We start from the raw sequence: 26,510 nt of genomic DNA, 5'->3' as shown, positions 1-26,510 counted from the left end.
ATGACCAACATCCACGGTTTGCACATGTAAAATGTTTGGCAGACAGACAGACAGACGCCTCCGTCCATGTAGTCGAAGATTCTGATATCTCCAATAACTAAGAAAGCAAAAGAATTTTCAAACTGACTTTATTCACAATCAGTTATCTCGATACATACAGACATATTCACATACCCCCCAATGTGATACTACATGTAAAAATGTAAGTGTGAAAAACTAGGGTCAGTACCATGAATGAGCAGGACATCCAGACCTATGAAATCCAATTGCGCTCTTTATTGAGAAAAATGGAGGTCTGCGGGTAAATGGAAGAAGAAATTTCTAATGTGGGCAACAGGCTTTAACAATCAAACAGCACTCAACCCTGTGCCCTCTGACAGCACCCATTCATCTTTCTAACATTAAACGTGCTTCAAAAGTCCCACATTTCTTCTGAACTCCAGCAGGCTTGCTCTGTGTTATAGTGCTGATAGAGGCCACTGTGTGAAGATTGATGAATATTGCTGACCTGCTGCCTGGCATTCACTTGTGTGATGTATAGACTGTTACTCACTTTGTGTGGTACTGTGTGGAAATGTGTTATTACACAGCATTTTACTGGTAGCACAAATCAATAATTTGATGAGAAACCACTAGGTGGCACTGTGTGCTATGGAAAAATATTTTTATAAAAGGTGAAAAACAAGGCGTCTGCACACCTGTGCATCTTTCATACTGGTTATAGCAAAAATATCTAAAATATATATCTTTCTGTCAATGTGTGTACAGTAAGTGTTTTCTTTTGACTAGTAAACTGATCAGATGATGCTGTATTGTGTTGCTTAGTGATACTACTAAAATGGTTATCTTAATGAAATTTATCTTGATTTGAAGATCTGGATAATACAAACTTGCGTGCATGTATACAGTATGTACAGTATAGTGTGTGAAGGGTAGAAAGCTGCCCACTTCATTAAAGGTGATTCTCCAAGTTCAAAATAATCAGGCCAGAATGTAAAAACAAAGGTCTTCCTTTATTAAGGCTAACATCAAGAATAAACTGCAATGGACTGAAGAAAGTAAATAAAAGTATGTGACTGGTATCCCTTTATATAAATTGCAAAACATGCACAACACAGAAGCATGTGCTGCTTGCTACTACACCAAAAATATACAAAAAATCCCACGTTATTAGGAGGTGTGTCAAATAAAGACACAGAACAGAAAGTACTGCTCTTAAGTAAGATAAGTATTGGTACTGTACTTAGCTTTACTGGGAACTATTTTCTTTACACACTCGAACCTGACTAGTGTATAAAATATAGAACAAATGAAACTGATAGGTAGGTGCTTGACATCCACGACTGCACAAACTAGCAATGTTTCATGAGAAACATTCTCAAAAGTAATGAAGCTATGGGCAATTCAGCTTCATGTTTCATTGCAGCTTTCCAGTCCCCACGTTCCTGATGGAATCATTGGGGATTTTTCAAGTATACCTCAAGTCCAGTCATGTTAAATTAGAACCACCCTGGTTGTCAGTGGTGGCCATATACACTATTAACAGTGTTATGGCAGGTGTTTCAACTGTTTTGCTCAACCTCAAAATTATAAATGTGTTACGGTGATTCTAGCACTGGTGATCAAGCCTGGAAATGGTCTAATAGTTTTCCTCATGAAAAAAAAAACAACTCTCAGTTATTATACTGGGGAATTATTTTCATCAGTCAGTGACACGATATGGCATGTACCAGGGAACATTATGTTTCCTGCAAAACTTAAATTGTAACAGTGATTAAACTTGATAACCTTTGGATGGTTTGCATATTGCTTATTAAAAAGCAATAAGGTTACACAGGAAGAAATCAACAAGTCTATTAATATGTTATTCTTCTATGTTCAAAAATTCCTACATTGAAACTAGGCTTTCTGCCTCAGCAGCAGCGATTAAGCTGCTGATTAAGCTGCTTTTCCAAGAATTTTTTCTATTTTTTTTGGGGGGGTATTTTATAAAAGGATACTGGTGCTGTGATTAAAATGTAATCTTTGTGGTAATACTGGCATCATAATTATCATAAGCCTGCTCTAATGTTGAGTTCATTGCTATGTTGTATTGTTATCATCTAGAAGTAGTGTTAAAGTGGTAATAAACTACCCTAGTTGGATTAATAGAAGCAATTTAGACCCACTGCATTTAATGGTAGCGTCATACAGGAGATAGAGGGGTGTTGTTGGGTCCAATGACGCCACAGTAATCCTTAAGGCGTCAGCCTCAAAATAAAAACACAGTTCTTTTAGGTACATAGCAGGTGGCTTCAGGGTAAACTCACCCCTCAACCCAAATAGGTATGTTTTGTTCCTCCCCAAAACTCCCAAACATCTAGATCTTCAGCTACTGCATTGCTGTTATTCCTCTGCTTGAAAATAAACATTGTATATAAACTAAAATATAATCTGTGATCAACCAAACACTCAAAAGTGCTCACAACAAAATGGTATTCTACCAAAAGAGAGAATTCTGATTTTTGAATCAATGTCTCTCCATTTAATGCTGCTAAATGAGTTAAATGGATCTCACACTTGTATTTCAACTCCTGTGGTAAGTTTACTGTGTACTGGACTGCTTTTACACACTCACTTTACCTTTCTAGAACAGCATTGATCCATTTAGTATTTATCTATTCCCCACATGTATTATTCCCTGAGTGAGCAAGAAAGTTCTTCCTTCTCAAATCTTTTTGAGATTGCCTGATCTTTAATTCATGCCCTCCAGTTCCAACTCTCGAGTTTGAAATACTAATCTGCATTGCCCTGCCCAAGACGACAACATAATATAGTACAGCAGGGCTCTAAATTGGAAACAAAAAGGGCAATGCCAAAATGGTCATAGATTCAATAAATTTGTAGAGGGCAGCAAGGCCACTAAACCTAAGTCAAGGCCATGTTGTGTAATTTTTCTTAGGATTCATAAAGCAAATTATTGGTCACAGAAAGAAACAACACAGTTGACTTAAGAATAACTTTATTTTTATTTTGTCAACCAGCAGCCTACATTCGAGCCTGCAAGGACATAACTCCCTGCGCTGATGCGACACGCATAATCACATAATCAGTTATTGTTTGGATCCAAACACTTCCTAATGCAGGAATCTCTAGTTGCTGTAGCTGAAAGGGCACTGCAGTCATAATGGCCATGAACAGACATACATTTTGAGGGGCGTTGCAGCAATTGAGAAGGGCACCCACAGCAATTGCCACATGGCCACTGTTAATTTCGAGCCCTAGTACAGTCCTAGTGAATACTGTATTCTTGTGTTCCCCTGCTTCTAAAGACACAGTACACGAATAGTGCCATCCTTTTTTATTGCAATACTATTGTATTTTTCTTTCAGAACAATATCTGCACTCTCTTACCATTTTCTTTATTATGTCCAATTCAGCTAATTAAAAAATAAAAATGTTACTAGTCCAAACTGGAGCAGCATGCTAAAGACTGATTGCTTCTCGTAAATGTTGCGTTTCTGTTCCTACAACACTTCACCCTTTGGGGTCAAGCACATAACTCCCTGTACCATAGGAAAAAAGAGAGGGGATCAATATATGTCCAGTACTACTCACTCATTAGAGTGCAAGTCCCCCGACTCAGCTCAGGCACCTAATCCAAATAGTGCGAGGGACCGAAAGTGGAGCGGAGAAACCAAAGTACTTTAATGCTTATATCATACTCAATTCTTGGGTTTGCCACTTCCTTCCAGTACAGCTCCAGTACTTTCAGCTTGATTTGCTGACTCGCTGCCTTCCCCCGCCCCCTCCCATTAGCCTTGTGAGAATTCAGCACTGTGTGTGTGTGTTTGTATGTGAGAGAGAGACAGAGAGGGAGAGGGAGCGGCAGGAGAGGAAGTGGCCTCGATTTCCTACTGTCCCCTCTGTCAGTACCCACTCAGAACATTCCCAGATCAGGCCACACCGACAGGAAAGGGCTGGGGATGCCATAGAGCATGGAAGTGATCTCTTTCTTTCTTTCTTTCTTATTTTTTACACTGAAGAAGGTACAAACTGAAACACTCTATCTTTTATTTTCCAAATATTTCACATCTTACCTAATATCTAATTATGTGTGTTCATTTTTCTGTTCAAATGCATAGCACTTTAAAATGGGTCTTGTATATTTGTGTTAAGCTGTACACACCCACTGGGCATCTCACAACACTGGGCTAGGCTACCTATAGGAGGCAGCAAGTGTGAGAATGAGCAGAGGATCCAGCCTCTGTACAAGAGACTGTCCTGTGAACTTGCCTGGACCAGGCCAGGGAATGCAGAGACCTGGCTAACAGGCAGAGATGAAAGACTTGGCTGACATCTCTTAAAGAAACACACACACACAGCATCAGAGAGCAGAATACCAGAATCCCCCTGAGAGAAGCCAAGGTCATTGGCTTCAAACCAGGCCTGCCCTGGCCCTCAACACATGCTAGGTAAGCTCCCAGATTGCAGAGAGCAGTGCTTGTAAAGCTGGAGACAGGGGTCTCGCTTCTCAGTTTCAAAGTTTTGGAATCCTGTCTTGATTGGAGATCTCCTGTTGTCTTTAATTCCTGATCCTCAGAAACAGGCAACACATCTAGTATACTGAATTTATAAGTTTTTACTTGGGATTATCTACAATGATTTGATATCTTGTTTCTGTTTGTTTTTTTAATTATTTTTTATTGCCACTGTTTCCATCTTGTTTTTTGAGGTTCAATTGATGATTTGGATTGAGCGTGATGTTCTTTAAAATGTCCTCAGGCCAGCCTTTGAAGATTAAATGGCTGATTGCAATGACTTCTAGTAGTCACGGTGAACAGGAATGCATACAGTGCTAATGAGCGCTTGTCTGTTAAGGAGGCCACATTCTCACTGTTTTCTAAACTTGTCACCAGCTGCAGTAAACTAAACAACATTTAAATGAAGGGTTGAAGCAAAAACAATATATATATATATATATATATATATATATATATATATATATATATATATATATATATATATATATATATATTTCATTTAAAGATTGAAACGAATAGTACTTCACATTGAGTGATAATCACATCCTACATTCTCATTTGAAAAGCCTTTTCCAACCCACATTCATACAAACTGCTGCCCATAAAAGTATTCATCAATACGTCATTAAATTCCATATTACATTAAAAAATACTTGTTGAAAGATATTGCCGTTAAACACTATGCAAGACCTTGTTATAAATCAGCCATTGGCAAACTCTTTGATTTTTTCTTCACTGTTACAGTTTTGAATCCTAATTGCATGTTTAAGCACTTTGACTTGGTTTTCCACGTAATGCTTCATATAAAAATAATTGGTATGAAGGTTGCGGTACTGACTCTAGCCTCCGCTTGCCATTTGAAGCAGACCCGCTGGCGAGGTGTCTGCCACGCTCCAAGCCATCCACTCTCAAGCTGTTATCTCTGTCTTTGTTTGCTTAACTGATGAGGCACACTTGCTCAAACACAAAGCCTTCTTTACAGGCTTGGGAGCTTTAATGAGCCTGTGTGCTGGTACATGGTGCAGAATTGAAAAAACTGTTAGCATGCCATCGATAACCAAGTGTTTCAAGATGCAGTCCCCCTCCTCCTTGCCAGTGTAGTCGAATCTAGTGCAGTATGGGAAATGGCCTTAATTTGCACAGTGTAGCAGTACACAGTGTGTAATCACTACTGATTGTAGCAAATAGTCAACTACAATTGTGAAAACAATCTAATTAACTGCTGATTCCAGACATACCAGCAGGCTAAGGCAGGCACTCTTTCTATACTTACTGTGTTTTTGCTTTACTGTATAGAGCAGGGGTCTCCAACCCTTGTCCTGGAGAGCTACTGTGGCTGCTGGTTTTATTTCAACCAATCTCTCAGTTACTTAATTGAACCAATTATTGGCTTAATTAGTCAAGATTAACAGGTGTTCCAGATCTATAGCCACCGATGATGTAAAGACTGGTATAGAGGGTAACATTGACAGTGTTTACTATGCATTTCAGTATGAAACAACATCAATTTGGGCTGCAGTTTGGTTATGAGATACATTTTGATGTAAATGTATTATTATACATTTTTGTAAATCAGTGGTGATGGCAGAAAGCAATGAAGTCACTTCAAAAGAAAACCCCAGTTTGTGAACCACTGGACATAGGATTTCCTTTTTTATATTTTGCCATGTTGGACACTTGCTGCCTTCTACTTAAGACATAAAAATATACCAAAAAAACGTGTACAGAAATGATTAACTGCTAAGCAGAGAGAAGGGAGGAGGGAATCCTACTTACCTATCCAACTAGACGTCTGAGCAGGACTAGGGTAGCCTCACAGTGACCACTTTTGCTAAAAGCATGTTTTATAAAGGGGGCATTATCAGCAATTACACTTAACTGCACTTCATTTTAAAATACATATATATATGTTCTGCATCTGCAGCTTTAAAACAATTAAAAAAAGCACATAAAAAAGAAAATGTAATCCGAAATTAAGTTTGACTTGCCATGAAGCCATGCCAGCTCCATTGAATTGTTCTAATTTCAGCGGATTAGCTTCTGTCTCAGGGGCTCCCGTGATTTGGAATGTGGCGCTTCAGCGGATGAATTAGGTTGTCCATCAAGGTTATTTCAGACTGCTTGTTTGCATGGCCTCAAAGCTGACTGTGTGTATTAATGCTGTGTAATGGAATTAATCTGTCCTTCTGCTTGTGTTGAATGAGACAGCCAGCTTGTGGTTGATGCAGTGTTTATATTTGCTGCTTTGCCGAAACTGGTATTGACGATTAAATTGGAGAGCCTCATGATGCACTGATTGTGTCCGGCTGTTCCTCCATCCATCTGTCTGTCTGTCACAGTATAGGCCTACAAACTGAACCTGACTATCTTTACTGTTCTTGAAGTGTGTAGGGATAATACTCCCAAGCCCTTGCAACAATGCTTGCACACTGTGCACAATACTCATTAAACAGACTTCCTGTTAGAAAATCGAGAAGCTTTGTCTTAAATTCTAGTCAGGAGCTAGCAGATTAAATTGGCATTACAAGCTAAAAGAAACTAAGGCAAGCAGACAAATGTTTAGAATATAGTGCCTTCGGGCTCCCGGGTGGCACATCCAGTAAAAGCACTCGCGTAGAGTGCAGGATGCGCCCAATAGTCTGGACATCGTTGGTTCGAGTCCAGGCTATTGAGGATGGGAGCTCCCAGGAGGCGGCGCACAATTGGCCATGCGCTGCCCTGGGGAGGGAGGGTTAGGTCGGTCAGGGTGTTCTCGGCTCACCGCGCACCAGCGACCCCTGTAGTATGGCCAGGCAACGGCGGGCTTGCCTGTAAGCTGCCAAGAGCTGCGTTGTCCTCTGACACTGTAGCTCTGGGTGGCTGCATGGTGAATCTGCAGTGTGAACAAAAAAAGCGGTCGGCTGACGGCACATGCTTCGGAGGACATCGTGTGCTCGTCTTTGCCGCTTCTGAGTCACTGCAGGGGTGGTAGCGGTGAGCTGAGCTAAAACAAAAATATAATTGGACACTATTAAATTGGGTAGAAAACTACAAAAAAAACTAATTGGCGACTACTAAATTAAAAAAAAAAACAAAAAAAAAAACAATATAGTGCCTTCTTCAGTGTCTTTAGTGCATGTTTCAACTAGTGCCTGTTTCTTCTCTTAACTGAAGAAGGCTCTAGGCGAAATGAATGTGTATTGACTTGACTTACAGCTTTGCCATCAGATTCTGATTGAGTTTCTTCAAGTTATGGATGATAAAGTATATTATAGACTAGGGGGACCAGGACGACATGATATACACTGTTTCCTTAGTCTACTTTTCTTCCTAAGTGCTAGTAATTGATTTTTCTACTCTGGGCAACTGCCACTAAAAAAGATGTGCAGGCTGCAAACTGATACAATGTCCCCTCTGTCACACAGACAGACACGATGGGGCAAAGGTCACTCTGCTGCCCCCACAGGAGTCGGCTTTCACTGCAACTCCACAATGCTGGGCACTGTCTCTGCAACCATCCCCAGCCAGAAACCACGTCACAATGCACCCCGGGCTGATTCCTATGGCCACCCTGAGCTATAAGAGTGCCAAAGGAGTTTGTTGGTGAGTCTGTTAGTGATTCCAAAGGATATTTCTGCAAGAGGTAATGGATAGCACAACTGCAGTACAGGAGTAAGCAGAGAATCCTGGATTCGATTAAAATGAAGAGTAACAATGGGCCCTATTTACAAATCTTCTCAGTCATTTAAACAAGTGCACCACTAACATCTGCCCCCCACAACTGTACATTCAAAATTAGAGATACAGGTATGATGAAAAAGGTGACTAACATGACATATATCAACAGTATTGCAGAATAGTGTAGAATAAGAATCAGCAATGAAATGTTTATTCACAATTTGATAAGTGATTATCCAAATAGATTTAAAAATGTGTGGCAGATTGGAAGATTAACGAATAGACAGACACCTTAATTTATTCCCAATAATTTATGCTAAATAATGTTAATACAAAGTTTCATGACAACAGAATAAGCGGCTCTCCAGGTATATGGGCAATGTGAAGTGTGACATACGTACATACGACGCCTCCACTACATCCCCTTCATAGGGGATTTCATCACCAGCAGGGGGAATAATAATGCTTGATAGTCATGAAACTGTTCAAGGCTATTGTTCAAGAGAGAAACAATAGTACCCTCGACATGAAAACTTTTGGAAGGGTCACCAGGGGCTAATATGGTAACTCCTTTGAGTAGAAAGAGTAGAACTAGCTGTAGAAAGACAGACAGACAGACAGGCAGACACATATGCAGACAGATATATATTTCATCCGTAACATACATTCTTAAGTAAAATTAGAGCTTTTATTAATATTTTCTAGAAAGATAAAAATGCAGGTAACTAATTATTGGGGATACAGTAGTCTCCGCGTGTAGGAACACTTCCTAAGAGAACACTTCGGCTAAGAGAACAACCTTGTGGTGAAACAGACATTTCCCATTGTAAATGCTCTGCCTACAGGAACAGGAACTTCGCTTAAAAGAACACCTTTTTTGGCACCGATAGTGATTCGTTCACAACTGATACAGTACTGTTTTGTAACCTGATAACATCATCATCAAACTTAAATTCAAATGATTTATTCAATCTTTTCAAAACTGACTTGTCATTGCAGGAACACTGATTGGGTTATTCAATCTTTCCAGAACTGGAGTAATTTATCATTGCCTCATTTTGTACTCTGTTTTTTTTTCTCTTATTCTGTTCATTTCATATGTTGATGCATATGTAATACATATTTATTTATTGATTGATTCATATTGTGTATGGTGGTCAAATCCATCTTAGAGAACACTTTCCGGAGTGCTGGAGACTACTATAGAAATAAATTTGGCTGACAAATAAAATGATACTAGCTAATACAGGATACAAGTGTTTGGGTTTACAAGTCTGAAGCACATTGTAACCTTTAACGTGCGAGAAGGCAATATGTATTTGAATAACACTGAAAAGCCCCTCTGCTGTTTAACAAGCTGCCACTTGAGACTCATGTTTTCAATCTCCCAACCTCGCTCACAGAGTCACTCCCCGATCACATGACCGAATGCTCTCTCACACACACACACACACACACACAAACAACCACGTGGATATCTTTTAATTTATTTTAGAAATGTTGTCTGCACAGCAAAGACCGACTGAGCAGAAACTTCAGCCTGTATCTCCTTTACTGTGGGGTGTTGCTCAAGTCACAGCTTGATTCAGAGACTTCAGGGTCTACTGACTCCTTTGCACTCACACATTACATTACTTTTGTTGAACTCAAACAAAGCTTTAATAGCAGGCTTCCAGAATGAAGAGCATTGGCAGGTACACAGTCCAGTATAGCTCAATAGTCTAGCATGTTCTCAGCAGAATAGAAATGGATCTGATCTCTATTGTATAGTGGTTGAGACGCTAGGTTGGCACATTTGTAGGCAAACTAAACAACTCTCTCACCCCATTAGACGGAGTCCCTCCAGGGAAATAGACGTTTGGAATATGTGTGGAGGTGGGGGGCCCTGCAGTACCTGCTCTGTGGATAAACAAAGAGCTTTATTATGCAGTGTTCTCAATCCACCTTTCATGAGCTCATCATAATCGCATAGACATGGTGACAAGTCATGGCAGCTCTGAGTGGAGTTCTGTCAAAGCCAACTAAGTATAATTTGGAAAAAAATAAACAAGATGCATCCTGTTTACCATTTTGGATGGTTGTAAGTGATCCGGACCAATCAATTTAGACTGGCAGCTGAATTGCAGCAGTCTCTCTCTCTCTCTCTCTCTCTCTCTCTCTCTCTGTGCATACAATTGCTGCTTTCCTCAGACGATCTCAATTATGCCAGGTCTTGCACTCTTCTATTCTCTTACCTTCCACACAGCAGCACTATTACCTCTGAGCTACTCAAAACAACTAACTTCCACAATGCAGCCCAGCGCTCTAACCACTGAGCTACTCAAACCCACTGCCTTCTACACTGCATCCCAGCGCTTTTTCTAACTACTGAGCTACTCAAACCCACTGCCTTCCACACTGCAGCCCAGTGCTTTTTCTAACCACTGAGCTACTCAAACCCACTGCCTTCCACAATGCAGCCAATCGTTCTAACATTTACTGTATAGTTGGGTGTTTATGGAAATGAGGGCGAAAAAAAAGACAGAAAGTAAAAGGAACGAAGAAAAATAAATGGAAGTTTTCCTGTCCAGCTTGCTGATTTGATTTAAATGAGTGAGCTCTTTGTGCGTAGGCTATTTATAGCAGCATGAATTAGAACCAGCTCTCAGCTCGCCTCTGCGCTGTGGTGCTGCCCACACACTTACAGCTTTCTTATAACTCAATCTGATTCATCAATTTGGGCACACTGTCTTTATATACCCCTGAGATACTTACAGCACTAATAAAATAGATTTAGTTGTGTACAAAACTAATTCTGAAGCTGATAATGGTTGGTCCCTCAAGGCTAGTCTGAATCATATTAGTGGGGTAATGAGGGGAGAAATAAAATTAATTTAATTGTAACTACAGCTCTGGCCAAAGGTTTTGCATCACCCTATAGAGTGAACTCATTTTGTTTCATAAAGTCGAATGAAACCTGCTGAATAATGTTACGTCAACATATTGAATTACATACCGCTTTGTAGTTTTCCATATACATAACGAAAAATAGCTGTAAATGCAATTGATAACACCGTGTAACAAATTTTTTTTTTTTTTGGTTCCTGGGTAGTAAGTGTTATTTCTTAATTGCTTATGCCTCAAAAGTATAGAAAATGGCTATTATTCCCCACAAACTTTGCTTTTGTGACCAGGACAGTGATATTTTGAAATTGACCTATTTTCCAGAACATTCCAGATAGATTCAGTGCTGAGTAAACTTGGAGTAACTTCTAGAACTTTCTAGAACTTTCCAGTAATATAAATAGTAGTATAAATACGGGGGCCTTAAGCCCACCAGTTCAGTTTAGTTCCAGCTGCCTAAGTGGATACATATCTGCATTTTTCTGAGATGGCATCAAGAGGCTGCAAGCATCCGGCAGACGCATTTTGCTATGTCTGCGGCCAATTTATCAAGACAAGAGCGAAAAAGTACTCCATGGAAGCATCTGCTAAGATGTGTGAGGCCTACAAGGCATATTTCGGCATGCCTGTCGGGGATCAAGACAAACACTGGGCACCTCATTTCACCTGCGAGCACTGCAAAAAAAACTCTGGAAGGTAAGATGGACAATTGTTGCTCGGAATTTTATGTTATAAAATTTGTTAAAATTTTTAAAATTGTAAAAGTTTTTAATTTTAAAATGTTTTACAATTTTCAATGTTATTGAAAAAATATATCATATATGAAAAATGTTGCGAGAATCTCTTACACATTAGTCATGGTTGAAATAAATGTATTTTTGTAGGATGGTACAGAGGGGAAAAGAGAGCCATGAAGTTCGCTATCCCAAGAATATGGCAGGAACCCACTGACCACTCAAGCAACTGCTACTTCTGCATGGTGGACCCTTCCAAACGTTGGACTGGCAAAAATGCACCTGCTATCACGTATCCGGACCTTCCTTCATCCATCGCCCCAGTGCCACACTGCCATGAGCTCCCCGTACCCACTCCTCCGGAGAGAGAGCAGCCGTCTTTAGAAGAGAGCAGCAAGTCAGAGAGCGAGGAAGATGTTGTAGATCCAGATGACAACTGGAACTGAGGAGAGAAACCCATACTACCCCAACCAAAAAGACCTCAACGACTTGATTAGAGATCTTGGTCTTACCAAGTCCAATGCCGAGCTTTTGACGTCTAGGCTCAAGCAGTGGAACTTGTTGGATGAAAGTGTGCAAGTCGCAGATCAGAGGAAGCGTCACCAACCTTTTTCCAGCTTCTTCACCCGTCAAGATGGGCTCTGCTTCTGCCACAATGTGACCAGTCTGTTCAAGGCAATCGGAATCGCCTGTAACCAGAATGAGTGGCACCTCTTCATTGACAGCTCATCCAGGAGCCTCAAAGCCGTGCTGCTCCATAATGGTAACAAGTACCCGTCTCTTCCCCTGGCTCACTTGGTGCACCTCAAAGAGGATTACAACAGCATCAAGACATTGCTGGATGCCTTGAAGTATGATGAGTACGGCTGGGAGGTCATAGGAGACTTCAAAATGGTGGCGTTCCTGATGGGTCTCCAAGGTGGTTTTTACCAAGTTTCCCTGCTATCTTTGCCTTTGGGACAGCAGGGACACCAAGGCGCACTACCACAGGCGGGACTGGCCACAGCGGACCAAGTTCTCTGTGGGGAGGAACAACGTCAAGTGGGAGCCACTGGTGGACCCCCGGAAGGTGCTGATGCCACCACTGCACATCAAATTGGGCCTTATGAAACAATTTGTCAGAGCTCTAGATAAGGAGTCGGCAGCCTTCAAGTACCTTCAAGACTTCTTCCCTAAGCTGTCTGAGGCAAAGGTCAAAGCCGGTGTCTTCGTCGGACCACAGATAAAGAAGATCCTGGAGTGCAATGAATTCCCCAAGAAGCTCACTAGTAAGGAGAAAGCGGCTTGGAACAGCTTTGTCGCAGCGGTTCAGGGCTTCCTGGGCAATCACAAGGCTGAAAACTATGTGGAGCTGGTTGAGACTCTGGTGAAGAACTACGGCACAATGGGCTGTAGGATGTCCCTCAAAGTCCATATCCTTGATGTTCATCTTGATAAATTCAAGGAGAACATGGGAGCGTACTCGGAGGAGCAAGGCGAGCGCTTCCACCAGGATATACTGGACTTTGAAAGCCGCTACCAAGGACAGTATAACGAGAACATGATGGGAGACTACATTTGGGGGCTGATTCGTGAAAGTGATTTACAGTATAATCGTAAATCTCGAAAAACTACTCACTTCTAAATCTTTTGTAGTCATTTTTGTATTACTTTAGTATAAATACATGTTAATTTGGATTCATATGTTGTTTTTTTTTACTTTATGTGAACGAAAAGACACAAATTCGCCCGTTTTCTCATTGGAAATAGGTAAATTTCAAAATATCACTGTCCTGGTCACAAAAGCAGTTTGTGGGGAATAATAGCCATTTTCTATACTTTTGAGGCATAAGCAATTAGGAAATAACACTTACTACCCAGGAACAAAAATTGTGTTACATAGTGTAATATATGAACAGGTGGTTTAGCATTCATACCAGATGCTGTTTTTAATCCACACACAAATAACAACCTACACACACACACTGCCCACTTGCCAAACGCCCTCCAGTGTGCTGTAACATACTCTTCCGCTCTCTTTAAGGGAATGAGAGGGGCTCTTGGCTTTAAACACTTTTCTGCATATATAAGGAGGATTTGGCATTAGGACAGTAGATAGGAACGGAGCTACACTATACAGCACTGTCAGTGTGACAGCGTTGGAATAACTCAAAGTTCACCTTTATGGTCCAATTCAATTAATATTTTGCTCGGAAAATTGTGGATCCACATTTGCTTCATGTTAGCACTGTTTATTGCAATTATTTGATCTTTTCCTAAAAGGCTTCTTCCCCCTACTAAAAGTCCATTGGAATTTTTCAGTGCAGAATTTGCATTTTTTAAACGTCTCCTGTGACTGTTACTGCATTGATTATAACACTGGGGTGACTGGTGAAAGATGCTTTGTTACACTGCAGAGTAGGACTGGTATGGTCCAGGTACTGTAGGTGCTAGTGTGCTACTGTAGGTGCAACTTTAGGAGGCTCATTCTAGTGAAGCTGCTTATTGTAATGGACTCATTACTCAAGTGTACCTGGATACCAGGAGGAGGGAAAACCAAATGTAGTAAATATTAAAATGCCAATGCTACATTATGAACAAGATGTGCATGTTCGATGTTAAGTACAGTAGCTGATTGATCCCAGTTGGGTGTTAAAGAATCCCAGTGATTCAGTAACAATGTAGCTAAGTAAACTATTCCATACCTTCATCACTCTCTGTGTGAAGAACTGTCTCCTACCCTCTGTCCTAAGTCAATTTCCAACTCTGTCCGCTGCTCTAGGTCTCTGTGATCACTAAACACAGCAAAATGTGAAACCGCTGCAAGGACAGTTGTTGGAAGTTGTCTCCAAGTTGTTGTCTCCCAAGGCGGAAATGACGACTGAGGGTATATACAGACACAAACCCAAATTAATTACAATGTCTAAAATACACATGATTTTTCAGATTTCATTTGCTGTTTTACCCATGGGAGGACATGTCTGTAGGGTGATGTGGGTAGCCCAACAAGCTTTCCTTTTTTTAATGATGTGTATATTTTTTTAACAACCTTTAAGCTGAACTTCCTCTTAAATAGTCACATCCTAAAATGGTCAAAATGAAAAGACCCCAGACATACCAGCAATACGTAGCATTCCACTGCAGTGCATTCCTCATGGAATACAAACATGCTAAAAACAGGAGAAAGCAGGACAACAGAGGCAACATCTCAGGAAGATACAGTTCAGTTAGTAACACATTACAGAAGTCAGGACTGTATAGAAGTAGGTCACCGAGTGGAATTGAATGCCATACATGCCCATGTATAGTTTTATTAAAAGTAGGTATAGCACTGATAGATAAGACACCCACTGCATGTGCCTTTACATTTGGGCTTACTGAGCTTGTGAACACTACAACGGTTTAGTTCACAGTAAAAACACTAACAGACTGAGCTACTATGCCACTGCTGTGTATACAAATGCAATACAACTACAAACATGCATGTTCTAGTACTATATTTTATGCAAAGTGTGATTTCCAACTAGGGCACCAGGGCAAAATATAATCCATGGTGCTCATTCTTTGTATCTCTGCTGTTTCCCATCCCTTTTCATTATCAGAGTCCAGCTCTGACACAAAAGCAACTTCTTGCAAAGTAATTCCCTTACCAATTACATCACAAGCATAAAAATATCTAAGAGGAAAAAAAAAACATTATCATGACACACTAACATGACAGCAAGTCTACTTGACCTAGGAGGTCAATTTGATCAACCTATACCCCACCAGGATAAGCCACAGCTGGATTTTATTATAGCACTTCTACAACCTGGATTGAATCAACCACCAGTGGTTATCCCAGAATAACCCCAGCAAATGTGTACTTGATGAAATGATTCCCCAGCATTGTAAAATGCTTTAACAAATTCCAGCTGTGACTTATCCCAGCAAGGTCTAAGTTTATCAAATTGAGCCCCTAGTTTCAGAAAGGTTGAATGTTTTTGAGATTTTAGTTGCTTCTTGCTAGTTTGGAAAAATTAAAAGAGTTGTATTCAAGCTTTCAGGCTTCAAAGTAGGGCCAGTAATCTGTACTAATATGACAGCTGGTTAAAAATGGAAAAACATTTTGACCGGCCCTCTGGTCAAAAAGGACCATCAGGCACTGGCAGTGCAGGGGGACACGCAAGAGCTTTGTTTTTTTCAAAGTTGCGTTCCGGTTGTTTACTCATTCATTCTTTCCTTTCTTTGATCAGCGAGGTCTATTTAGATGCATATCAGGTCACTGCTGTTTACGTCAATTGGATATAATTCACAATCAGCAGTTGAGATTTATTTAAAACTGTAGTTATCACAGCAGCACAATCTTATCTCTGCTCATGTTGGCTAAAGGTCCGGTGGTGTTTTCCTCAGGTTTTTGGTTTGGTTTTTTATATTTTAATTAGGACAAATTTCAGTTCCATGAACCGTGTTTGCAGCACATTACAGGCAGGCAGCAGTCACCTGAGCTCCCCCACTCTGCACCTGCAAACCCCAGTGATGTGCCTCCATACAACCCCCCCAAGATTGTTCTGCTCTTTGTAATGTACCACTAACAGTACTTTCACTGCAAGTGAAATAACGTACACATGACATGGTTGTGCTTCCTCTGAAAACTCCATGTAACCACAGCCAGGTCAGTGGAGTGACCTTGACCTTGACCGTGGAGATGACAACTGACAGCTGTGGCTGTCTGTGCAGTGGTTGTTTGTACTGTATATTATAGATTGTTTTGGTTTTTATTGTCTGTTTCTCATGCAGGATGTTTCTATTGACCTAATCCATTTTCAAAACTCACAGCCCTAATATTAGCCTAGTAGTCCTTTTCTGTTCTTTTCTAAGGACTGTGAGATGAGATGGGTAGTACTGGACATACTAAATGGGGACTGCTGGACCAGGTGTGGCCAAAGTTGGCGATTCCAGTCCAGGTCTCTTTTCCAACGCTGCTCTAACTTATTTAATTGTACCAATTAAGCCTTCATCCAGACCCTGAAGTAGTTAATTAAATGATTTTACTTGATAAACCAGGAGTGGAATGGCCCTCCTGGACCATAATTGAACACCCCTTGTCTTGACTATTATACAGTCTTAAAATATCTTCCCTAGACTTGTATTCCTCACTTTTAGCTCTGTACCCAAACCTTTATATTAGCAGCTTAATCGCTTTCTCTGAGATAACAAACTTTTTTCACTGCCTGGCGGACACCTTGTTTTAAGTAGCATTATTTAATATTGGGTTAAGAAGAAGAAGAAGAAGAAGAAGAAGAAGAAGAATACATGGACTTTTTCTCTCTGCTGTCTGACAAAGTTCCAAGGGTCAGAGATAAAGAATGCAAGAGATTTCCTGCTCAGCGGCCCATAACTCCCTAAACATGTTGGCGTTTATGTATTGCGGTCTGTTGCCACGGATACCTGGCAGCAAATCAGGGCCAAGCACCAGAGAGTCAGTGTTCCAGCAGGAGGAACAAGGCTTGTCTTAAAGGGATCTGCTTCTAAAACAATCCTGCAGTATGATTAAGAGACAATATTATAGCATAAAAACACTATTCTTCATTCTTCCCGTATTCATCTATCCCCATGTTCACATACTTAGTGAACTCTTGAAAGGGGGACAGTGAAACTGTCAAATCCACAGTATCTACCACCTGTCTCCCATGTTGAAAACAAATAAAGGTGCGGTAACAGGTAACATAACATCAGCTACAATTTTATTAGCCACAGGTAGACTGTCGCCATAGTGGAAACATTGGGCCCTATTCACAAAACTTTAAGGATGGTTATTTGAAGAGTTTTTATAAATTTCTTAGGTGTCGATGGTAAAAGAGCTCTTTAAAATATGACATTAAACAAATAAACCATTTCTAAAACAGTTTAATGAATTTGATTCAGATTATCAAAATATTCCTAAAAAAAAACAGTCCTAAACAAAACCTTCCTCAAACAGTAAGCAGATAAGCTTCACAACTGGGGTCTTAGACAATTATTGAGGGATCTTTGGACCATACAGCCTCATAAGTCAAGTGTTATAGGAATATTTGTTAAGATTTATTGTCTCTCTATTTGTTCCAGGTGTGTCTTTAAGCAAAGAAGAATTAGTATAATTTTGATGGTGCAGATAGTTAATGGGGTGTGGCTTTACAAGAGAACATCTTAAATTGGCATAATAGTGATCTTGCCTATTATGCCTGGCTTATGGGACACCTTGTATATCCCTTGGGAGGCAGGGTCATCATGAGCATGGAAAAGGATGAATCTATTTATCTGACACAATATTATAGATTCCATTTTACTTTGGTTGTATAACACACAGCCTTTATATAATGTGAGGTTTCACTATATGAACACTGTAAACCACTTACTAAACACACAGAATGTGAAAAGGACAACATACACCCAACACAGTGTTCTGCTGTTTAGTATGGAAGCCTTGATTTTGATGAACAGTGGACCTAATAACAAGAGGGAATAATTCATACCCTCAGAATTTGCATACTTAGTTTTTTTTTTATCTGTTTCCGATCCTGTGATATGTGTTCTTTATCATCATGTATTACTAGTTCTGCACTCCTGCCAAGCAAATTGTTCCTTTGACACTTTCTGATCAAGCCTGAGCAAGGTGGAATCTCTGTATAGAAATGACCTCTAGGGGTGCAGAAGGGTGTCCACTAGTAGTTGATTTTGTTAAAGCTATAACAAAAGTGTAACAGAAGGAAAGTGAAGAGTGTTTATAAACATTCTCTTAAGATAACAATGCTTTTTGGCTTTTAACAAACAGTATAACAAAAACACTCCCTAATTGTGACTTTGTGAATTGGTCCCAGTTAGAGGTCCAATGTGTTTTTTGGATGGTGGAGTGGACAGGGCGGTCTGTGAGGGGAGTTAGTGTTCTGTGTGTCTGCATCAGGAACAGCTGGAGGGGGATTAACTACTTCAGAAGGTAATAACATGAAGGTGATTTATGGGATTTGGAAAGGTGTAATGTGAACGGTGGCCAAAATCAGTAAATGATTATGGAAGGGTTTATAGCAAAAAACGAATTTAACAGTGTCTGTTTGGCAAATATTTAGAAATGCTATTTTACCGGATTAAATTCATCTGCAGAGGAAAAGGGGGTTGTATGCAGCCCGAGTGGCTTCGTTTTTTTTTTGTTCTTCTATTTTTGAGGTTTTTGTGCTGAGATGCCTCCTTCAAAAGGCAAAACGATAATCTAACAACACACACACACACACACAATACTTATCAACAACAAAAAATGTCAGTCAGGCAGAAAAATATATTTACATTATCTAAAAGAGTTCTTAGAGACACCAACTAAAACTGCAAATAAAAATGTTAAATCATTCTAAATAAGTGTTGGCCTCAAAGATTAATTTACACAAACTTGATCAGATTTACATTTTGAGGGGGAAAAAACAGCCACAAAACATTTAAAGATGTGTGCATATTAAAATAATTAAACATAATTTCAGAAAACCAGAAAAACAGAATTGTATGGTGACAAGCAATCCTGCTGCATGACTCACACAAGCATCATGTTGCTTTACGAAGGGTTAACAGGTGATTTGTGTTGGTTTGAAAGATGGTATGTTCCGCTGAAGCCTCCTTTCAAAGACCGCTGGGAATTTCAGCACGGACCCAGGGTCCTTGACATTGAAGCCCGCTGGCAGCTCAGGAATTTTCCCACAATAAAACAAATACAAACAGCCTGAGAGTAACAGGAACCTCTCTGGAAATCTTGAAGTTGAGTGGCTTATTGTATTGAATCTCCTTCCCTTCCTCAAAACAGACCTTAAGTGCCCACTTGCAGGAGGCTACTTTTGGTTGGATGCTCTTTTGGATTTGTGGCACAGACACTTTGGAATTTGCTGCCTAAAGATATTAGAGATAGCTGTTCTATTTCTGTGTGGCAAACTAAAAACACACTTGTTTACTAGTGGCATTCATGGTGTTTCCATGTGTGTTTGTTTTGTTTTTTTTTAAGCCTGAGAAATTTACACGAGAAAAATGTCTCGTGTAAAATGCTTTTTGGGGTTTCCATTCACTCAGTTTATTTTACTCGAGTAAACCGAGCTTTTCACCCGATGTCATGCAAATGAATAGGAAAGGTGGGGGTTGATATGTAAATTAACTATGCGTAAAGTTTTCATGCTGTTTTTGAGGGAGCACTGTACCAGAAGAGGCCTTGTTTACAGTAAATCAGGTTTTCTAACTTAAATTGATGTTTTTCCCTGGCGCTAATGGATTTGTGCTTTCGCCCCCTACGGTATGTTCTGAAAATGACCTCTTGTCAATCAAAAGCAGGAGCAGCGCATCTTGATCAGCAGAATATCCAATACCACCAAGACACCAAGAGGCTGATCCAGGTCATCCAGTTCCTATGCCTGGAACAGGCATAGAGCTACAGACAGTAGACACACACAGGATGGATCCAGCAGCACCAGTTTCCTGGTGCTTTTGATCAATGGGTACACTGCTAGGAAAAATGTCTATCAGAGAGGATTATGTAAGTGAACTCGAACACTTGTACTACACTTGTAATAAAGTTTGTGTTCACAGACTCTTCTGCTGCCTCTCATCATGCGTTTTCACTGGGAGATGAAAGAAGCTGTGAAAGTGAAGTGAGTCCCAGGTTATTGAGATAAACAGACTATCAGCTGATTAGAGCATGTGGCAGGAGGAGGACTTTGCATCACGCCCCTATTAAATCAGCTCTCCCTGTCTGCTCAACAGCTGAGGGCACATTCAAATCTGCAAAATCAACCTGGCTGATTTGATTGTTCCCATCCCATTAACCTAGAAACAGCTCCAGATAGTAATACAACTGGTAATCGCAGCAAGGCTGGCGCATCAAGGTCTGGCACCACTAGCAACAGGGTGCCGGCAAATGTTCCAGTGTTTTTATTACCACTTTGTTTATATATACAGTATAAAGGCTAGCAGTTAAAAACAATATGGAACTATATTATAATAAAGGGTTATGATGTTAGCTTTTAACCCTTTAAGGACCCCAGGACTAGTGTTTTTTTTTGTCTGTATCTGACTCACCAAAAAATATTTTTTACAGCAGAATCTTGGAGTTGGTGTTTTTTTTTTTTTAGAACACTGGTGAACATTATAAAGTACTTGAGAGACCATAAAAAAAGTTTTACTTTTGTTTTCAACACAATATTTCGTTTAGTTTTATTATTATGTATTCTGCTTAGAGATACATCAATCTTTATTTTATTTTACATACATGTTATTCTATGACATGAGGGACCTTACAATACGTATTGAAAGCTTTGTTGAAAAATACTGATGAAATATGCTTGAAAAATCAAGAATAAGGGAAATTGCAAATCATCAATCAGAGATTATCTTCTGCAGTGCAAATATAGATTTGCTGAATGCTGTCGACTTCTTGAGACAGACCACGATTTGTATTAACAATGTATACAATAGTTTTTTTTTTAAGTTTTTTTTTAATTATATTTATTTCAGTTTTACACTAAAATATTGAGTTATCATAGCTAATGTTAGATTCAATGTCAGATCTTTCAACACTTGCTTAAAATGACAGTGGGGTTACCACTGAATTAAAGCAAATTCTAAGGCTCTGAAACTGCCGGTTGATGCTCGTCTCAGAGGGTTTGGGTCTATCCATCTTTTACTAGACTTTGTCCAATGCCAAGTCTGTACACCGCCACAAATTGGGCAGGAATGACAGATGTAAGGCGACTTTTAATTGGATAATTTATTACACATAATATTTTCTTAAATTCATTGGTACTCATTTCATTTTCAGTGATCTGATTGGCCAAATTAGTACACTTAATAATTTGAATTACAAAGTACTAAAGTCAAATTAGAACATGTACTAAATATTTGAAACACACACTAAACAATTCCAGTCCTCGATGTCCGGAGCCACCCCTGTCTTTGTTCCACCTGTATCATCAAATGTCATTAAACCCATCGATTCATTATATACGATACCTATATAACCTGGAGGACAACAGACCAAGATGACCGGATTTGTGCACCTCTGCTATTAAACACAGTTTTTTGGCCATTGACAAAAATCCTAAAGAACTCACACCATGAATAAGTAGGCCTACACTGTATATACCAAAAAACAGAAACCCTAACAATAGGTAACACATTCAGTTTTTTCAATGAAGTTTAAAAAAATATGTCATTGTTGACACAGACTGGATACCCACTATGCAGCAGGAGAATGGGGTTGCCACCTGCTGCTGTGATTGCCAGGCTTTCTGAGGTGGCTGAAAATAGCTTTGAAAAGTAAAGTCAAACTATTGGATAGTTTGAAGCTCACACATTTGCTTTTCTGATCCATAATTTTAGTACACACATCAAGTAGTACGCCTGTTTTTTTTGTTTTTTTTCTACTGAACACCTCCCGCCAACACGCATGCAAACTGAAGCGTAGCGTTTCATAATCATTCTCACTAAACAAAATGTATGTATATATAAATATTTGCATACACTACATTTGTCACTTTATTATGGAAACCATTTTGGGCTTTTTGTTCTTGAACTTTCGTAATAAAATTAAATGCAATTTAAATGAATACAATTAACCACATCCCGAGGTTAAAGTTCAACACAAATAACAGTAGGTGATTCGCTGCTTTAGGTATGCAGCATCACCCAGTCACTTGCTAGAGAAAATGATCTGCAAAACGCACATTTTTATCTGAACAGAAGTGCAATGCACAATTTGAGTAGGGATAAAACCAGTTTGATTTCGGACCGACACGTTCCTTTTCCTTGTCAGTATTATGTTCATTTTTGGGTACATTTTTGTGATATACGACAGCTCGAAAAAAAAATCTTGAGTCTGAGATTAAAAGTTTGAACAAGGGCTTCGCGTGCTGGGGTTTGCCGACCCCTGGGCTAATGCATTCAGGATTTAAGCCTAGCAATCACTTAGGGGGTACTGAAGGTTTCTCATGATGTAATTAGTTTTATGAGTAATGTGCAAAATGTGATTCCATCAGATAGCTGCTGCCCAAGCAACAGCAGCCATAAGGACACAGCCTGAACTACCTCATTTGACAGCAGAGCAGAGATTTGGAGCCAGATTCATTAAACTTTCTTAGCAAGCTAGTCTTAGGGTCATTCCATGTCAAGTGGTCCAATACAGTTCCAATATATGTTGCAATTTCTGGACATTATTATTATTATTATTATTATTATTATTAATTTCTTAGCAGACACCCTTATCCAGGGCGACTTACAATTGTTACAAGATATCACATTATTTTTACATACAATTACATTATTTTTTACACATTATTTTTACATACAATTACCCATTTATACAGTTGGGTTTTTACTGGAGCAATCTAGGTGAAGTACCTTGCTCAAGGGTACAGCAGCAGTGTCCCCAACCAGGGATTGAACCCACGACCCTCCGGTCAAGAGTCCAGAGCCCTAACCACTACTCCACACTGCTGGTCAGATTTTGCCAAAACAAGTAATTGAGTAAAATTTCAATCTATATTGATTTATTGAAGATACCATCAAGATATGTAAGCTGTAACAAATATATATATTTTATAGGCTACGATACTTGTTTGTTCCTATTTCTAGTTTTGCTACAATTAACAGATTTTCTTTCCACAAATAAATCAGGCCCATGGGCCATTATTTCCAGAGTGGCTTTCACACAACCCCCCCCCCCCCCCCCACCCCCCTTAATTTGGATCAAGAACAGACTTGTCTTTCATGGGCCCTATGCTAACAAAATCCTGAGACATTATTTAAAAACTCTCTGGAAGTGGGAATTTGTTATTGTTAAATGTCCAGACTGTACCCAATTGCGATTAAACAACTGCCTACTGTAATGTCCGAGGTGCTAGATTCAACTGTACTGTGAGCCCTAGCCAGCCACTGACAGGAATGGAAAAGCTGGTCCAAGTCAGAGATTTGAATGTTTGTAAACCACCGGGGAGGAAAAGCGTGACATTCCCAATTAAATGTGAGAGTGGGTTGTGAGGCTGGAAACCTGATCGGAGAGCCCTGAGCTGAGCGGGTGTCATGGTGAGTCTGTGACCTCTTGAATGCTACAGCATTGGCAAGACAAACAAACAACACCAGCAGTCCATTCGTTAGGCACTATCCCCAAGCCGTTTACATATACCAGCATACTTTAAACACTCAATCAGATCATATTTACAGGTACTATTAATAAGGTGGAGGGATTTTTTTTGTTAAAGTTGTGTCATATCAAGCGGAGAAGTATTTGAACTACAGTAATAACAATGTAACCTTTGCCTGTTTTACCAAAGCTGCAGGACATACAGTACTAGCAAATAAATATGCTGTTATCAGGCAATAATGGCACTAAAGTGACATCACTGCTAAAATTCCTTTTCAAAACAAAATGGTGGAGTCAGTAATGTTCTGAGATTGTTCTTTGGACCAGTTACACAAGGTAAAATAATGTTCTCTTATCTTTTTAAATTGGCAATATAATATAATAGTGTTATACTGCAGCTTCCGGTTCATGTCATCGCTTGGCCCTGTGTATTAGTAAGTGAATAAACACACACCAAATCAGAAACTATACAGCAGAAACATATAAGGACACACATTTCTGCACATGTTCCTATCAAGAAGAGTACAGCAGTGAGTTCTTCAAAGGAGAATAATGCTAACCAGTATGTTTTTTAGTGGTTTATTGTGAAGAAAGGGTATAGTGGTGAAACCTCATAAAGCTGCAAAAGTGCTCTAAATCGGAGCCTGGGATTTCCTTAAAAGGAAGTATTTGGCTGCATGTTGGTGGAGTTGTCTTCCTATCTGCCAGCGCTGCTCTCTTCCTTGCAGAGAGAGATTTGTGATTTAATCTGCCGGCTGTGGTGATGCTGCACAGCTGGTCAGATGTGAGTCACAGTCGGGGGGGGTGGTGGGGGGGGTGGGGGGGTAGAAACACCTGGAGTTGTACATCTGCAGTAACAGCCCAGAGTTTTGAAACCTGGAACTTGTTTAAACTTCTGGCTCCCGGATAATACTACAGAAGTCTATTTTCCAAGAATCCAAGTCTTTTTTGACTGCTCAAAGCTCCTTTGTAGGCATTTATTATCCCCCACTGGGGATGCATATCTGGGGCTTATCAATATCTGGAGGTATATGGAGGTATGTAGCTGGGTTGGCAGGTGCTTTTCCCTTCCAAATTATTAATGTTTCTTGAGGAACAAACTTTCCTGCCCTCTCAGCTTCCATGGAGGAATCAGAGGTGGTATAAATCACTGAAAACAACATAAACACTGTATTGACAGTGCTGTGGCAAGTATTTCTAATTCTTTTGCCTGATCTCAGTAGAAGTGAACGGCTTCATATTTATCACATTAATTGCCAGTCCCTTTATGAGCCTTAGCAACTGGGCTAAGGGCTTCAAATCACTTTCACAGGCCTCCCTCCCCATGCCCCCAATTCTCTTCTAAAGGAACTGTTTTATTTCACAATTCTTCCCAGTGGCTCCAGGTCACTCTCCCTTGTCACCGGTGATTAGTCCCCATCAAAACACAAGCAGCCCCAGACTTACAAAGGTGTCTCCAACACCAAGGAAAGTCTGGGGTCACATATGGAAATATTTACGACCCAATTTTCTTGAACCCCAATCACTTTGCTGTGACATTTAGTGGCAAGGAATTAGCTCAGTGCAATGAAAACCTTGGAACTGCAGGTCTCACCTGCCATTCAATTTAGAGTTTTAAACCTTAGGGCTCTAACAAAAACATCACTACAGATATCGCCACTCCATCTACTTTACAGAAATGTGCCATACCGTTCCATTGGTGGTATACTGGGAGTGGTTATTCGGTAATGCTTCATTTGAATCAGAGACCATGTAGTGTTCACAACATCCCCATGAAGGCTACATAAAACTGTGTGTGCTTATCCTTCACAATCACTGTGGAAATCAATGTATATTAATAGTCATACAGATTTTTGTCAAATGGGGTTTCCTAACTTTAATCATATCACTAAATTATATTATAATTACTGTAAACGTGCTGATGCACAGTTTGTAACAAATGTTATGACACCATGTTATGAATTATTTTTCTGCATGTTATATGGGTTTTCACAGTGATTCTGAAGGAATATAAAAAGAAAAACATTAATACTAAAACATTCAAAATAAGTACTCGAATAGACTATCCTGGTCTACAAATAGGCCTTTGTGTAAAAATGCATAAAAATGATTTAAATGTATTTAATGAATCAGCATATAAATTTCGAAAGGGACAGTATTCCACAACGCGGGTGCAAAATGACTAAAGGCTCGTCCACCAAGGGAACGACTCTTAACCACTGTAGACACCAGAAGTCCAGCACCTGCTGCTCTTAACTCGTGTCCAGGGACATGGGGTATAAGTATGTCATTAATGTAAGTACAGCCATTTCTTTTTTTTTTTTTTAATTTAGTCATTGCCAATCAGTTTTTTTATTATTTTCTCCCCAATTTGAAATGCCCAATTATTTTTAGGCTCAGCTCACCACTAACACCCCTGCGCTGACTCGGGAGGGGCGAAGATGAACACACGCTGTCCTCCGAAGCGTGTGCCGTCAGCTGCCCGCTTCTTTACACTCTGCAGTGTAAAAGACTCACCGTGCAACCGCCTCAGAGCTACAGCATCGGAGGACAACGCAGCTCTGGGCAGCTTACAGGCAAGCCCGCAGGCGCCCGGCCAGACTACAGGGATCG

General features: G+C 39.9%; 1 protein-coding gene across 4 annotated transcripts in view; it reads right to left on the bottom strand.

Annotated features, from left to right (window-relative positions):
• Nucleotides 1-26,510, bottom strand: part of LOC117411099 (disheveled-associated activator of morphogenesis 2-like) — a 129,286-nt gene that overhangs the window by 82,784 nt on the left and 19,992 nt on the right. The window contains exon 1 of one of the 4 annotated variants that reach the window (XM_059025569.1): nucleotides 10,004-10,074. The exons of the other annotated variants lie outside the window; for them this stretch is intronic. The gene's annotated coding sequence lies outside the window, so the exon portion shown is untranslated. Of the gene's footprint in view, nucleotides 1-10,003; nucleotides 10,075-26,510 lie in introns of those variants that run through there. 4 annotated transcript variants of the gene reach the window in all.

The sequence above is a fragment of the Acipenser ruthenus genome, chromosome 6, assembly GCF_902713425.1.
Source record: "Acipenser ruthenus chromosome 6, fAciRut3.2 maternal haplotype, whole genome shotgun sequence".
Taxonomy (NCBI): Eukaryota; Metazoa; Chordata; class Actinopteri; order Acipenseriformes; family Acipenseridae; genus Acipenser; species Acipenser ruthenus.
Note: the sequence above shows the minus strand (reverse complement) of the source record. Positions and strands in the feature narration are given on the sequence as shown.